At 44.2% G+C, this 5,333-nt stretch overlaps 1 non-coding gene across 1 annotated transcript; it reads left to right on the top strand.

The window, feature by feature from the left end:
* The first annotated feature begins 4,628 nt into the window (after positions 1-4,628).
* On the top strand, positions 4,629-4,700 carry TRNAA-CGC. The gene has a single exon. It is a non-coding gene; the product is annotated as a tRNA-Ala (tRNA).
* Positions 4,701-5,333: the final 633 nt, after the last annotated feature.

Genomic DNA, 5,333 nt, shown 5'->3' with positions numbered 1-5,333 from the left:
TCTCTGTCTGTGGATATTCCCTCCATCACTTCCTGCAGGCAGAAAGCCATATTTAAATTTTCCAAGTCTGTGGTACTTTTTCCAAAGCACTCTGAATCCCTTAATGTTCCAGAAATTACTTTGTGATCCACTGGGGAGAGAAATTCTTGTGCTTTCACACACAAAAATCATCTTAAAAATGTTGATAATATACTTGTAAAGCTATTCCAGTATGTATATTCTTTAAAAACAGAATGTGTAACAGTAAAAAGCTAAGATATATATTTGAAAAGAGATTCAGATATACATATTTGCAACAAAGGAAATTATCATAAACAAGCTCAAATTCACATCTGAAAGGAAACTCAGGTATACATTTGAAAAGATAGCAAGTCACAGTATCTTTCAGGGGAAGAAAATGAGGTGAGGAAGTAAAACAAATCATTTTTAGTTGGGTTTTAGACTCTGCAGTTGGTATAATGTTATTCTGATCATGAGAGAACTTTGTTCTCAGGAGTTCTGTATATATCTGTTCAGTCAAATGAGCTAATTGTCGTTAACTAGTTATCTAGGCTCAGCTCTTCTATATCCATACTTTATTTCTGTCTGCTAGATTTATAACTACAAGCCTAGTGAGTTACAGTCTTCCATTTTGGGTAAAGATAGGCTGTTTAATAACTGAAGTAGCAAAATCTGGGTAGTTACCTAGGAAGAAAAAAATGATTCCATATTCCACAATATAAAGCAGGATGAATTCCAGATGGTGTTTCCAACTGTGATTAAAAAATTCAAGACTAGGGGTGCTTGGGTAGCTCTCTCCAGCAAGAATCTGACTCTTGATTTTAGTTCAAATAATGATCTCAGGGTCTTAGGATTGAGCCCCATGATAGGACTCCGAACTCTACTTGGGATTTTCCCTCTCACACTGGTCCTCCCCCTGCTTGCGCATTCATTTTCTCTCTCTCTCTCTCTCTAATAAATAAAATCTTTTTAAAACTGATGATATTTGGGGACGCCTGGGTTGCTCAGTTGGTTGGACGACTGCCTCCGGCTCAGGGCGTGATCCTGGAGTCCCGGGATCGAGTCCCGCATCAGGCTCCCAGCTCCATGGGGAGTCTGCTTTGCTCTCTGACCTTCTCCTCGCTCATGCTCTCTCTCAAATAAATAAATAAAATCTTTTAAAAAAAAAAAAAACAACTGATGATTATTTGAAGGAAAATACTGACAAATTTTATTTCAAGAGAGCTTCTGAAAGAGTGGTAAGAGTATAATGAATTTTTCCTTAATATATTTACCCTTCTCCTACTTTCCAAATTTTGTGCAATAAATATGTATTATTAGAATAATCATGGAATAAAACAAAACAAAACATCCTGTATGACAGAGTAAAAATCCACAAGCAAATTCAAAGAGAAATCTTAGGCTAGGAAAAGAGAATTGCTATTCATATCACCAAAAGGATTCCCCGTGTCACTCAGCATAGGCTTGATTGGAGTGTAAGAGGAAACTAGCCACAAGATCTCAGCAACTTAATAATAAAAGCTTATTCTTAGCATATGATTTTTTTTTCTCATTGGTTGGTTGATGACTTTCCTCCCCAGTGTGCTCAATCTGGGATTTATGATGATAAAGTAGGGTAGGGGAGGAAAAAACCTAGTTCTTCTACCCAGTTTAAATTCATTGCCTGGGGCCCTGCAAATTAAACTGACAAAAACCAGATTAACAGGCAGAAACTGAACACAGGTTTCCTGATACATGCAGCCTGTGTCACATGGGAGTTCTTCGTGATGAGTAAATAAGAGGGGTAGCTCAAACTTGGGCTTATAGAGCATCGTAGCAAAGAACAATACATTTGTAGAGAAGTGACAAAATAAAGGACAAGGGCTTTGGACTTTCAAGGGCAGCAAACTGTGGGAAGGCAAATCTAGGGGGGCAACCAATGGAATAAGTCTTACCTGGGGGAATCCATCTCAGCACCAACTTTCCACTTTTTCATGGCCATAAAAGCTCCCAGGAGAGGGAATTTGTGACAGCCCTCATTTCTCAGAAGTTTCTGCTTTTACTTAGAGGAAGTTCTGGGAAAGCTTCTTTTTTACATCTGTTTCTCATTCGCCTTTTAAAGTTTAAGTGAGAAGCCACATGCCTTTGGGGTGGAAAAAAATGGTCACACCTAACTTGAAGGGAGCAGAAAAGCATGTTCAGAACATGTATATATTTGGGAAAATACCAATTACTGTGCTCCTCTACTTATAAAAGGAGCTAACAGATCAATCAGAAAAACATCAAAGATTTTCCAGAAAATTTTGGCAAAGAATATGAAAAGATTGTTCACAGAAGGAAAATAGAAATGGGTCCTTAAGAAATGGGTCTTGAATATATGAAATATATGAAAAGATGCTGGAACTCACTCATAGGAACAGAATTGAACATCAAAGCTTCTCTGATTATGAGGCAAATTGGTTATGAGTTGATAATAAAACTAAGAATAGATATGTGGAAATTCATTACAATATTCTTTTTTGTTCTCATGTATGTTAAGATGTTCTGTAATAAAAAAGAAAAGGGAAAATTACACTGACTAATTCACACAAAAAGAAATAAAAATCTGAATAAATCTACACATGTTAAAGAAATTGAATCAATAAGCAATAACCTTCTGAAACAGAAAGCTCCAAGACCAGACGCATTCACTGGGGAATCTACCGAACATTTAAGGAAGAAATTATACCAATTCTCAACAGTCTTTTCCAGTAGAAAGAAACATCAGGAATACTTACTTAATCATTGTATGAGGCCAGCTTTAGCCTAACACCAAAATCAAAGTCGTTCCCAATAAAGGAAACTAGAGACCAGTATCTCTCATGAACAAAAATGCAAAAATTCTCAAAAAATAGCAAATCAAATCCAACAATGTATATAAAAAAATTCTACATCATGCCCAAGTAGGATTTACTGCAGGTATGCGAGCCTAGTTCAACATTTGAAACTCCGTTGATGTGATCCATCGTATCAACAGGCTAACGAGAAATCATATGACCATATCAGTAGATGCAGAAAAGCATTTGACAAAATCCAACTCTCATTCTTGATAAAAAATCCAACTCTCATTCTTGATAAAAACTCTCAGCAAACTCAGGATAAAAGGGAATGGCTTCAGCTTGATAAAGAATACGTATCTACAAAAATCCTATAGCTGACAGCTAGTGGTGAGAAATGGAAAGCTTCTAGCTAAGACCAGGAGTAAAGCAAGGATGTTCCCTCGCATTACCTTCTCCACAGCATTGGAAGTACTAGCTGATGTAGTAAGACGAGAGAGAGAGATCCAGGGTACACAGGAAGAGTGGACACCTGCATGGATAGCTCATTGTCACGCAGAGGTCACGGGCTACCTCACGTTCGCTTCAGTGTTGCACGTTTTGTGGGTTCCGACAAATGTATCAACGCATGGGTCCACCAGTAACAGTATCACAGCTTGTGGCTTATCGCCAGCAACAAACCAGAGTTGGTCGTTCCACACCCTCCCCACTGCTTGGTGCTCTTGGTGTGGTTTGGCCGTCCCAATAGGTGTGTCCTGGTACCTCATTGTGATCTTGTGGCATTATTGTTTTAATTTGCATTTCCCTGATGACTTTTGGTGCGGTCCATCTTGCCATATGCCTGTTTGGCGTCTGTGTATCTTTGGTGAGAATCTGGGAAGGTATTCTGTTTTCAAAACCAGTTGTTTCCGTATTGTTGAGTTTTAAGAGTTCTTTTTATACTTGGATACCATTCTGGTACCATGTCTGTGTCCTTCAAGTATTTCTCCCAGTCTATGGCTTGTCGTCGTCTTGTCTTGAGAGTGTGTTTCTCAGAGCAGAAGTTTTTAAATTTTAATGAAGTTCCACTTACCAACGACTTTTTAAAAATGTCATTTTTTCTTTTGAACAGCCGCTTTTCTCTCCTGTATGACTTCGTAAGTGAGAGAAAACGAGGGCGGGGGGGGGGGTCCCAGGGGTCTTTTAGTGGATGGCGGCTGTCGGGGGCTCGGGTGGGCCGTGCGGGCTCCCCGGGGGGCGGCCTCGCGGGGGCTCGGGCGGTCGCGAGCGAAGAGAAGCCGGCGCGTGGCTGGAGGAAAGCGGGCTTCTTGGTCTCGGGCTTCTTGATGCCTCCCGGAGCCCGGGTTCCCGGGTGGGCGCTGCAGGGTCCGCGCGCGGAGGTCAGTGCGTCCGAGCCGGTGCCTCGCGGACGCACGATCGCGCAGGATTTGCGCGGGTCCGCGGGTCCGCGCCGGTTGTTCCCGAGCGGGGTCGCGCCGGGCGCCCCCGAGATCCGCGTGGCTCTCAGCCGACTCGGCGGCCGGCCTGGGCGGGCATTTGCCGGGAGCCTCTGGCGGCAGGACGTGCGTCCGAGCATCCTGGAACTCCCCTGCGCGCTCCCTGCGGGCGCCGGGTCGGGCCCGGGGCTGCGGGACGGCCGTGGCGGCTCTGCCCTGCGCGTCCGCGGGCGCCGGGGGCCGGGGCCGGGGCGGGCCGGGGGCGGCGCGGACGCGTGGGACGAGGCTGCGGGGTCTCCCTCCCGCACCGCCACGCTCGGGTCGGAGACCAGACAGCGCCGAAGCGCCGCGCGCATTTAACAGGACAGGAAGGCTGCCCGGCCGGCGCCCCTCGCCCGGGGATGTAGCTCAGTGGTAGAGCGCATGCTTCGCATGTATGAGGCCCCGGGTTCGATCCCCGGCATCTCCACGCCGGCTCTTTTATTCCCTTTGCCGACGGCTCGGCCTCTGCTCTAGAAGTTCCAGATGAAACGTTTTAACCCTTTCTCACCTTTAACCGTTATCGTCCCCGTTAAATAGAGCTATTTCCCGTCGGTATGTTTCCCTCTCTAGCATTTCATTAACCACCGCATATTCCCTGCTCTCTGGAAATCTCCCTGGGGTGTTTTATCATGCAGTGAGAGGTACAGAGCCAGAGGGACAATTGAGAAGAAATTCCTCCTATGAAAGCATCCAGGAAGGGGGAGAACAGCTGGTAGCACACAATGATTTAGCTCAGTTAAATGAGGTTCCATCCATTCTCACTTTCTGCTGGAAAATAATCAGTGAAAGTAAAATACCTTTTAGTAATTTTTTAGGGGCTGGTAGGATAGGGTTTTTGGTATTGAGGTAGGAGTTGCATATCAATATTCAGGGGTCCATCCTAAAACCATTAGGGGAATTTCTTCCTAGACCATAGTTACTAACCTAGTTACCATTTCATTTCTCACTGCCTCTTTGGCTTTACTTAGGATTCTGTGCAGGAGAGCTGGTCCTGTCCAGCGCAGGAGGTCTGAAAAGGTTAGAAATAGCTCCTGGAAGTGTAAAGTGGAGTCGGTTAGAA

This window comes from Neovison vison, chromosome 1 (assembly GCF_020171115.1).
Source record: "Neovison vison isolate M4711 chromosome 1, ASM_NN_V1, whole genome shotgun sequence".
In the NCBI taxonomy this organism is placed as follows: Eukaryota; Metazoa; Chordata; class Mammalia; order Carnivora; family Mustelidae; genus Neogale; species Neogale vison.
This window is presented reverse-complemented; position numbering and strand designations above follow the sequence as displayed.